Raw genomic sequence first — 12,130 nt, 5'->3', positions numbered from 1 at the left:
CTTCATCAATCACGTGGCCACAATACGATATCTGCTTCTTAAAAAACTCGCACTTGGGGCGATTGGCCCGTAGTCCATGTTCACGTAGTCTAGTGAGCACCTGCTCTAGGTTGGCAAGGTGTTCACTGTCATCTTCACCTGTCACTAGGATGTCGTCCAAGTAACACTGAGTCCCCGGAATTCCTTGCAGGACTTGTCCCATCGCTCTTTGCCATATCGCCGGAGCTGATGCTACTCCGAATACCAGTCGATTATACTGATAAAGACCTTTGTGAGTGTTTATCGTGAGATACTTCCTAGAGGATTCTTCAACCTCCATCTGCAAATATGCTTGTGCTAGGTCAATTTTTGTAAAACGCTTCCCTCCAGATAGTGAGGCGAAGATATCTTCTATCCTTGGAAGAGGATATTGTACTGTGTGAAGGACTGGGTTCACCGTCACCTTGAAGTCCCCACAGATGCGAACCTTCCTTGGCTCCTCAGACTTATTGTTTAACGTTTTCTTCATGACAGGAAAGATGGGTGTCGCCCACTCGCTCCAGTCTACCTTAGATAACACGCCTGCATTCTCCAGATTCTCCAGCTCTGCCTCGACGGCTGGGCGAATTGCATATGATACCGGTCTTGCTTTGAAAAACTTGGGAATTGCATTCTCTTCTATTTTTATCGAGGCGGTTACTCCTTTAAGAGTTCCCAGTTCTTGTTGAAATACCTCTTTGGCGTTAGCTAAGATTGTTGACAATCGCCCAGGAGTGACGTCGTCATCCTTTTTACCAGCCACCGTCAGTGCCTGAATGGAGTGCCAGTCTAAACTTATCTTTCTGATCCATTCACATCCCAATAACGGTGGTCCACCACCTTGCAGTATGTACAGATACAATTTCTGTCTTTCTTTGCCGTTGTATTCGAAAGGCACCCTTAATTTTCCTCTGGCATATACTTTTTGCCCCGTATACGTCTTCAAGACAATGGATGTCTCTTTCAAGGGTATGTGTGAGAATAGCCGCTCGTAGTCTCGTCGATTCATGATGGTTAGAGCTGATCCTGTATCCAATTCCATTTTGACTTGGGACCCTGCTATCGTGAGGGTGACCCAAATGGTTCGGTGATCCTCTTTTGCGATTACGTTGTGAAGTTTGAGACAGCTTAGTCTCTTGTTCCCGGATTCACTATCGCTCATCTGGTCTTCGGAACTACTGTCCGTCATCTTTTGTACTTTCCTGTACGGTTCCTTAGTAGCCTTTTTGTTGTCGTCGGTCTTCTTCCCAGACCTGCAAACTCGTGCAATGTGTCCCATCTTTCCGCATTGCCTGCATATTTTGTCTTTGGACCAGCAGCCCTTCTGGTCATGGGTTGTTCTGCCGCAGCGATAACATTTTGCAAATCCCCATGTCATTTCGTGGGTGCCGTATTCCTGTGGCTTTTGCTATATTTCCGCAGCTCCCCTTGCTGCTGCTTCGTACGATACTGCCATGCTGAAAGCCTTATCTAGCGTCAGCTCTTTCTCTGAGAGTAACCTCTTCTGGGTTCCTTCACTTAGGAGTCCACAGACAAATTTGTCCCGTAAGGTATCTGCCAGTCCTGCTCCGAACTGGCAGTGCTTTGATAGCTTGCGTAGTTCCGTAAGGTAATCAGCATTGCTCTCATCTTTATGCTGATTTCTCCTGTGGAATTTAAATCTTTCTGCTATCAGCAGCGGTGTAGGATTTAGGTGTTCCTGTAGGATAGCAACAATTTCATTAAAACTCTTCGCCTTCGGTTTGGCTGGAGTAATCAGGTCCCGCAATAGGCCGTACATTCTTGCGCCCATTAAGTTTAGCAGTACCGATGCCTTTTTCTCATCGGCTACTTTGTTTGCCTCGCAATATACCTCGACTCTTTCCACATACGTGGTCCAGTCTTCTATTGCATTATCGAAGGCAGTGATATTGCCAGTCTTCGGCATCTTGGAAATCTAAAATGGCACCTCCCGCGCTTTGCCTTCTTCCCCGATTTAACAAAATGGCACCTCCCATGTTTTGCCTTCTTCCCCGCTGGATTAAGATGGCGCCTCCCGCGCTGTCTTCTCCGCTGTTGCTAGCGCTGTTGCTGGCGTTTTATGCCTTGATGGTGACTCCCTATGGTCTTCACGCACTTCCCCCCGCGCTGCTGCTAACGCCGCTCTCCGCGGTTCCCGTGGCAAACTGTAGCTCCTCGCGGCTTTCTGCGCGTTTAATTTTTGTTATTTCCCCGTCGTCGGAACAACCCTGCGGGACTCTTGCCTCCCTCTTCTCCGGTCTGTACGCTGCCCGGCTTCGTAGCACCGGCCGCGCCCTGTGTGCTCCACCCTCTCTCTCTCTCCTCTTCCCGACAATGCTGCTCAGCCCCGTTGCAAAGCCACCCGCTCGAGCTCTAGACCGCCGCAGCCCAGGAAGGATCAGTGTACTACCTGCCACCAGCCCGATTAGCTGAAGCACCATCCACAGGATAACCAAGCCCCGCTCTCGACAGCCCCTCCTGCAAATCTTCAACTCCGCTGACTCAGAGGCGGATGTCCACAGTCGACGCCCGTTTCTTCTGTTTCTTTCTTCCTTCTGGCCTCGACCTCTGATAACTTCGCTTCAGGGATGGATCCCCATGAGGTGGTGCAGACTGTACGTAAGTTCGTATCTACTCGTCGCCAGTATTATGTCCGTGTATAATTGAGACACGGACTGCAGGAGTTGGTTATAACAGGTCTTTACTGAATGGAGGCAACCTGGAACTACTATGCAAATGTTACTACACAGGCTTATATATAGGGGTGGTCACTACTGGTACTGCAGTATACAGGGGCTGCAGAATATAGTTCCTTCTGCAAAGTACATACACTACATATATTAGAATAATTGTAGTCCCCTATTATGACTACTCTGTAGTTCTTGCAGCTTCCTGTAATTTTCCTGCAAATTTGCTTCTCTAGCTCCTTCTCGCTATTTGGTGGTCAATAGTATAATCCCAGTAGCGTAATAGCTCCCGTCTTTGACACCTCACATACATCATCGCTTTCCAGTGCTATAATAGTTTATTTCATCAATACAGTCACATCCCGTCCTTTTTTTTCCTTCCCTATCTTTTCTATTAATAAAGGAATCGATGGGTGACAGGGTAATGAATAGTGGTATTTGAATTCAGTGGAGTGAAAAGATTGTTTGAAGCAATCCTTTAAGTAGCATTCCTTGATCTTTCAGAATAAAGTTCCAATGAAGTCTTTACCAAAAATGTTATCATCTTTTCTGATGCGGACAGACCTGTTATGTATTATTACAGTTCAGTTCTTGTTTTTGGCATTTGCATTCTTTTTCTTTTTCTCGCTATTTTAGGGTAAGTCCATTGTCATTTCACTTGTGAACATTATTCTGTATGTGACTATGTGACAGCGCTTTAAAATATTGTTTTAAATCAATTATCCGTCTCTAGGAGAGCTGGCATATTCGAGCACGGACAGTTCGCTTTCAGTCAGACACTGTATACTTGATTTATGACCCTGTTGATATACATCTGGTGCACATGCTAAGAAAAGAACTACAAAAGAAAGGCCTACAGGTAGGAATTGTGAAGCTTTCAATTACACAGAACCATTGTGATAGCATTTCTGTTCTTCTTTAAATTTACCTTGAGGATGTGCAACTGAATATAACAATTTCACATGACTGCCCAAATTTATACTTTGCATGGAGATCTGAATTGATTCGGACAGCAATGCACACCACAAACAAGCCCAAGCCCACGAGAGGCCACATCCACCATTGTAAATATTCTTCCAATTCATTTTTTATGATGCATATATTGTAACTTGCTTTTTTTCTTAATAAATAGCTATGTTATGGGTGCTGTTGGTGGCACAGTGCAAAGTAGCATCAGCACACAGTACCATTGGAGTGAAAAATGCTGGTTCAGTCTCCTGTGTGATTGAGTTCCTAACCTTAGTTGCCCTACCATAACGAGGTACTGAACAAAAGGCAGGCACTTCTTTGCAGGGTGAAGAAAGTCAGAGGATGAGTTGTGCCCAGGGAAGTATCATGCATCTACTGATGGCTGTCTTGGACTGCCATTATGGAGGCCTGGCAGCAGTTCAACCACTTTTGTTCTGGGTTCCAGCTTGTGCACCTCTCAGGGACACCGGAGAGATACTTGAGGGATTGCAAATCTGCATCACGCCTAAGTAAATAAGTTGCTGAGGTGAGCAGTTGTTACTGAAGCCCTTCAAGACCATGAGATGAAAGAAACAAACTGTAGAGAAAAAAATACTTAGACATTAAGAATGTGTAGTTTACTAGGACCTAGCATAGGGGAATAAATGCAAAGGTATTTGACTACTGGGCTTCGCTTCTCACTATTGGAAGCTAGAATGAGATCTTCCAAGCAGCTTTCAATTTACTCTGGTCTTATCTTCTCTCCCTCGCTTCTTCTACTTCTATATCACTCTGCATTTCCAGCATCTCTATGGTACCATCTGATTTGTGGTCTTCCTCATGATGATCTCAACTTGAATCAGTTGTAGCACTGTCACCTCTGAGAAATATTTTAAAATATAATGGCCCAGAAATTCGGGTCAGAGGCTTCCCACAGGTGCAAGCCTCCGACCTGCACTTACCTAGCGCGCTGGCCGTTGAGCTGTGGGCCCACGTGGGATTCCGATCCTGGGCCTGCTTCAACTGCCGGCATGCAGTGTTTGCGTATCCCAGGGGCGCAGTTAGTTCGAAGCGTCCCCTGGGATCACGTGGGCCATGGAGAGCCAATGGTAGCAGGGAATGCCCATTCATAAATTTGACAGGAAGAGCTGTCAAACCTATAAATACAATTCAGCCCCAAAACATAATGAAAACTTCAAATAATTTTTTTTTTAAATCACATTTTTAAAATAACTATAAATTACATAAAATAACTATGTTACACAATAATTTAAATTTTTGAAAAAATTAATTACAGTTTCTAACAGGGCTAAAAATAAACTTACCTTTCTTTAAAGTATTTAAAAATAATAAACCTGTGGAAAAAATGTTTTAATTTTACTTAATTCACCACTTACCTTGTTAAAAGCAGGCCTTACGACTGCTTTTTCGAAGCGTAGCTGCTGGAGACTTACCCTCCCGGAGAAACCTGCAAAAAAAATGGAAGTTCCAGGCGCACGCGCTGCCTCTCCGGCGCACGCGTTCGACCTGTGAACCCCTTCCTTTAAGGGAACGGAACTTCCGTTTTCCCGCGCATGCGCAGTGCATGCACGAAACCGACATTTTCGTTGGGCCTACGCGTGAGTACACAGCGCGTACTCGCCCGTGGGGACCCGAAGTTCTAGCCCAATATTAAATTTGGCTTATATTTAAATTCATCCATAGGCTTGTACAGACCCTAATTGTACAATTATCATAAGGATGAAGAGAGAAATAAACCATGAAATGGAAATAAAGTTCACAAGCTTTTTTTTAAGTATTCATTCATGGGATGTGGCCGCTGCTGACAAGGGCAGCATTTATTGCCCATCGTTATAAACTGAAACTGTTGAATAGAGAATGTAGAAGGTATTTTAAAGAAAGGAAGAAAAAATGTTCTCTTTCCCAGTTCATAGTTTTGCTACACCATTATCTACTTTTTTAAGTCCATGGGGGTTATTTTGGTGAAAGGGTGAAAACAGGCGCTGAATGGGTACAGTACTAATAAGACACACCTGTTTGAAAGTCGGGTTTTGGTTCTAATTGCTGATTACCATCATTTGAACTTGCCTGGAGGTGCTAAACAGACACCTGCAGGTTTAGCACTTAAGCGCAGATTAGACACAGTTTTCGTGGAGCAGTGTATGTGGGCTCCACGCACCCACTTCCACTGAAGGTGTGGAGTCTGCTGGCTGACACACAGCAGCATGTTTCAGGATGGCACAGGGACTGTGGGCGAGGGTGCACAGGTTCCCGGACGTGTCACTGGAGGTCCTGGTGGAGGAGGCCCAGAGGAGGAGGGAGGTCCTGTTCCCATAGGGGGGAAGGAGTCCACCTCGCCCTCCTATCACTCCTGTCCCTCTCTCTTGCAGCAGCTGGTGTTGCTCTGCCTGGCCTCAAGTCCTCCTCCCATTCCTCCTGCAGACCAAAGGAGACCCCTAGCAAGATGCCCATGACCAAGCACTTCCTTTCTCCTGATGACTCCTATAAGGTAGAGTCGCACAGCACTCACTCTTTTTAGGTGAAGTCCTCGGGGAATTTTCAGAATAAATGTTGCTAGAGTGTTGGTGAAGTCTCCCGATGTGTTTCAAAGGTCCTCTTCAAACCTCCAGCAGCAAGTGAACAGTTAAAGGTGATATACCTTTAAGTAGCGCTCAAAATCCTCAGCAACGACTAGTTTACTCCCAATCAGCTGGTCACTGTTAGGAGAGGGCATGAGGTCAAGCGCTAGCCACCAAAATGCTATACAGCCTCCTCAGTGAGCACTAGTAGGCAATTTAAGTGGCAATCAGCTGCTTAACAATGCTTTGGGCGGCCATTCCTAGCGCAAGCTTCAACTCCTTTACCAAGATGGTATCTTACGCTAAACGCGGGCTAAATCAGCGTTTCAGCTCAAGACCCCACCTTTGCCACCTCGGAGGCTCTTTAGCGCCTGAATGAGCCATCGAAAATCGCCCCCCATAAGTCCAGATGACAGAAGAAATCTGAGTGGAGAACGCTGCGCCACCAAGCCGATAAGTTAATGTTGCAGTTGTAACTGCGATTTCTTATGCTTTTTTACCAGGAATTTGCTGAGAGCTTTGCACGCCCATGTAAAATAGATGCCGGAGAGAAGGCTCTTTCTGGTTTTTGAGAATTGGATTCTTAAAGGAGAGTTGTGCTGTTTACTGTTCGAGTTGGAAGTTTGTTTATTAACACTTTTTTGGATTCTTTTTGCTACATTTTTGCTATGGTATTACTTTTTGTTTACTTCTTTTTGATTTTTTTCCCCGTTTATTCCCTTATGCTTTTCCAACCACAGTATTGCTGCCAGCTACTATTTTATTTACAGCAACCAAATATCTGAGGTATTCCTCTTGCACTCAAGAGATTTGGTGGAGGAAGATGACTTTCTGTGAAAGAATCAGTGATAGGAACATCAGAAATAGGAGCAGGAGTAGGCCATTCGGCCCTTCGAGCCTGCTCCACCATTCAATGAGATCATGGCCGATCTTCTGCCTCAACTCCATTCACCAGACCTATCGCCATATCCCTTGATGCCCTTACTAGTCAGAAATCTATCGACTTCTGTTTTGAATATACCCAATGACTGAGCCCCCACAGCACTCTGCGGTACAGAATTCCAAAGATTCACCACCCTCTGTGTGAAGAAATTTCTTCTTATCTCAGTCCTGAATGGCCTACCCTTTATCCTGAGGCTGTGGCCCCTGGTTCTAGACTCCCCAGCCAAGGGAAACATTCTCCCAGCATCCACCCTATCAAGCCCTGTAATAATTTTGTATGCTTCAATGAGATCCCCTTCCATTCTTCTGAATTCAAGAGAATACAGGCCTAGTTTACTCAATCTCTTCTCATACGACAGTCCCGCCATCCCAGGAATCAATCTCATGAACCTTCGTTGCACTTCCTCTATGGCAAGTATATCCTTCCTTAGGTAAGGAGGCCAAAATTGTACACAGTAATCCAGGTGTGGTCTCACCAAGGCCCTATATAATTGGAGTAAGAGTTCTTTACTCCTGTACGCAAATCCTCTTGTGATGAAGGCCAGCATACCATTTGCCTTCCTAATGGCTTGCTGCACCTGCACATTCACTTTCAGTGACTCATGTACAAGGACACCCCTTTGAGCATCTGCATTCCCCAATCTTTGACCATTTAGGAAATATTCTGCCTTTCTGTTTTTTCCACCAAAGTGGATAACTTCACATTTATCCACATTATATTCCATCTGCCATGTTCTGGCCCACTCACTGAGCCTGTTCCGATCCCCCTGAAGCCTCTTCACATCTGACGCTGCCACCTAGCTTTGTATCATCAGCAAATTTGGAAATGTTACATTTAGTCCCCTCATCCAAATCATCAATATAGATTGTGAATAGCTGGGGCCCAAGCACCGATCCTTGCGGTACCCCACTAGTCACAGCCTGCCATCCTGAAAAAGACCCGTTTGTCCCTACTCTTTGTTTTCTGTCTGTTAACCAATTCTCAATCCATGTTAGTATATTACCCCCAATTCCATGTGCTCTAATTCTGTTCACCAACCTCTTGTGTGGGACCTTATCGAAGGCCTTCTGAAAATCCAAATACACCCCATCTACCGGTTCCCCTTTGTCTATTCCACTAGTTACATCCTCAAAGAACTCCAATAGGTTTGTCAAACAGGATTTCCCTTTCATAAATCCATGTTGACTCTGCCTAATCTTACTATTAGTTTCTAAGTGCCCAATTATTGCATCCTTCATAATAGATTCCAGCATTTTCCCAACTACTGATGTGAGGCTAACAGGTCTGTAGTTCCCTGTTTTCTCTCTCCCTCCTTTCTTAAATAGAGGGGTTACATTTGCTATCCTCCAATCTGCAGGAACTGTTCCAGAATCTATAGAATTTTGGAAGATGACAACCAATGCGTCCACTATCCCAATGGCCACCTCTTTCAAAACCCTAGGATGTAGGTCATCCGGTCCTTGGGATTTATGGACTTTTAGTCCTATTAATTTTGCTTGTACTGTTTTTTTACTAATAATAATTTCTTTAAGTTCCTCATTCTCGCCACACCCTTGGTTTTCTTGTATTTCTGGGAGGTTTTTTGTGTCTTCTTCCGTGAAGACAGAAACAAAGTATTTATTTAATTTCTCTGCCATTTCCTCATTCACCGTTTTAAATTCTCCCTTCTCTTACTGTAAAGAACCTACATTTAGCCTCACTAGTCTTTTCCTTTTCACATACCTATAGAAGTTTTTACAATCCGTTTTTATATTTTTTGCTAATTTGTTCTGATATTCCGTTTTCCCTTTCTTTATCAATTTCTTGATCCCCCTTTGCTGATTTCTAAAAAGATCCCAATCCTCAGGCTGACCGCTTTTTCTGGCAACTTTGATTTAATACTAGCTTTAATTTCTTTTGTTAGCCATGGTTGGATCATTTTTCCTTTGTACTGCCTGCTCATTTGTATGATTGGAGTGTTGATCTCAGCGCTAAACACGCTGCTGTTTGGCTTACTGCTCAACATGTAGGCCAATATCAGGTGCAGTCTAATGGCTAGTCTTTTTCCACTACTTAAAGCAGAGTTGCTTTGATGCAGGAGCACCTCCTTGTCATTGGAATTGGAGTTGGCTCAGCAACAGCAAAGAGACCGCACACATTGTTCAATGCACCACACCCCCATCACTCACCTACCAACAATCTCTACCTTTCACCACGCAGACCTCACAATCATAGCTTCACTTCACCCTCACAACCTTATCACTACTGCAACATTCACACTCACACTTTTCACACACTGACAGCTATTCAACTATGGCAAGCACATTATCCAAACACACTCACTGACACACTTCCCTTTCTCTTGCAGGCCAAGGTGGCTCACAACCGCCATGAGCAACGGCAGATGGGAGGCGGCCAAGTCACTTTAGAGGCCTTGAGCCAATTGGAGACAGTGCTTGACATCATTTGTGGGGAAGTCACCGAGGCCGTGGCAATGGGCGAAGTTGAAGCCCTAGGGGACAACAACGGTATTGTCATTCCTAATCCTTCTTCTCACATCCCACTTCCCCCTCACCCCACAATCTCTTCTCACTTACGAGATGCTAATGCTGTATGCATGGATATCTTGCTTTCCCGCCGCTCCCTTCGCCATAACCCGACTCTTAGGCCTTTCTGCTCGCAGATGACCAAGAACTACGGCCAGCACAGCCCGTCCCCAAAGTCATGGAGGAGAGTGGAGATGAAGAAGGCGGCAGACCATCACTGCATCTGACACTCGCAGACACCAGCTCAGAAATTGGCACTGAGCGGAATTTAGAGGTTGGTTTCGATGCGTGATCTGCACACGGTGAAGCATCGGGCACGAATGGGCTGCAAGAAAGCCATGGGATAGGGTAGCTTGGGGGCCAGCTCCCTGGAGGGAGAGTTCGCACATGCGTTCTGCTGCACACAACTCTGATGAGGACCTTGATGGGGCGGCCTTCAGATGAAGAGTGATGGGCATGCACATGGAGATCTTAGGTGCTGTGGCAAGCCTGTCAGAGAACCTCATGTCAGTGTCAAGGAGCATGGAAGAGTCTGGCTCCAACATTGGACGGGGTTTTGCGCAGAGCTTGGAGCCCATGAATTCCAGGCTGGAAATAATAGACAACTCCTGTAGTGTATGTGCCTTTAAGAGCCCCCTGTGTACTGTAATGCCGGTAATGGCCACTCGGGCTATATAAGCCTGTATATTGTGTTGTATCAAGTAGTTCCCCTCCAGACTTTGTTCAGTAAACACCTGTGAAACCAACTCCTGTCTTCAGTGTCTCTATTAACACACGGACACAACAGTGGCGACGAATTGGAAATGGACTTACCTGCAATTCGGCAGCACCTCAAGGACATCGATTCCTCTGGCATCCAAAGTTGAAGAAAATGAAGAAAAAGAAAAAGCTGTGGTTTCACCAGCTAGCGGCAGGTACTGCAATAATCCTTCCTGGGCGTCGGACTGGGGCTCCAGCGGCTGGCTCTGCAGCTAGGCCAAGCAGCGAAGGCGGAGGCAAGCAGTAACAGATGGGGAGGGAGCACTCGGGAGATGGCCGGCGCTGCAAGCAGATCGGCGTTCAGACCTAGAGAGAGAGAGTCCAGCGGGAACGAGTCTCCAACTGTAAATAAATGAATAAAAAGAAGGGAAACCCACGGGAAACAGCGTTGTCATCGGCAGCAGCGGCGGGGAAGCGCGGGAAGCGCCATATCTTTTCTGCAGAAAAGAAAGAAAAGCGCGGGAAGCGCCATTTTTTTTCTAGGATGCCTAAGTCTGGCAATATTGATGCTTTTGATAATGAGATAGAGGATTGGACCACATATGTGGAAAGAGTGGAGGTATATTGCACCGCAAATGGAATAGAAAATGAAAAAAAAGCGTCAGTACTTCTAAATCTAATGGGCGCAAAGACATACGGGCTGTTACGAAACTTAATCACTCCAGCCAAACCAAAGGACAAGAATTTTAAAGAAATTGTTGATACCCTACAGGAGCACTTAAACCCAACACTGCTGCTGATAGCGGAACGATTCAAATTCTTCAAGAGGAATCCGCACAAGAATGAAAGTAATGCTGATTACCTCACCGAATTAAGAAAGCTATCAAAGCACTGCCAATTCGGGGCAGGACTATCAGATTATCTTCGAGACAAATTCGTCTGCGGTCTCCGAAGTGAAGGAACACAGAAAAGGCTGCTTTCTGAAAAAGATTTAACACTGGACAAGGCTTTCAGTATGGCTGTATCATATGAAGCAGCCGCAAGAGGAGCTGCAGAGATACAACAAAAGACACAGGACTTCGGCACCCATGAAATGAGACAGGGTTGAGAGAGATGTTATCGCTGCGGCAGATCCACCCATGACCAGAGGGACTGCTGGTTCAAGGAGAAAGCATGCAGGCAATGCGGAAAGATTGGACACATTGCACGGGTATGCCGATCTGGACAAAAAAAAAATCCACGGACAGGAAAAAGAAAATCAATAAAGAAAAGTACAGAAAGGTACAAATGATGACGGACAGTAGCTCCGAAGACCAGAAGAGCGATAGCAACTCCGAAAACAAGAGACTAAGCTGTCTCAAATTACATAATGTAATTGCCAAAGAAGATTACCAGACCATTTGGGTTACCCTCACGATAGCAGGGTCCCCAGTTAAAATGGAGCTAGATACAGGATCAGCTCTGACCATCATAAATCAATGTGATTACGACCGGCTATTTCCACATATACCTTTAAAAGACACATCCAATTATACAAAAGTTGTATTTATACGTTCTACAAGATGGTGGTCCACCGCTGTTGGGACGTGAATGGATCAGGAAAATAAGTTTAGACTGGCACTCCATTCAGGCACTGACGGTGACCAGTAAGGAAAAAAACAATGATGACGTCATGCCTGAACGATTAAAGACATCTTGGCCAACGCCAAAGAAGTGTTTCAAGAGAAACTA

This window comes from Somniosus microcephalus, chromosome 7 (assembly GCF_052327205.1).
Source record: "Somniosus microcephalus isolate GS21.2 chromosome 7, FLI_Smic_1.0, whole genome shotgun sequence".
Taxonomy (NCBI): Eukaryota; Metazoa; Chordata; class Chondrichthyes; order Squaliformes; family Somniosidae; genus Somniosus; species Somniosus microcephalus.
The sequence above is the reverse complement of the archived record's forward strand: the minus strand, read 5'-3'. Positions refer to the sequence as shown.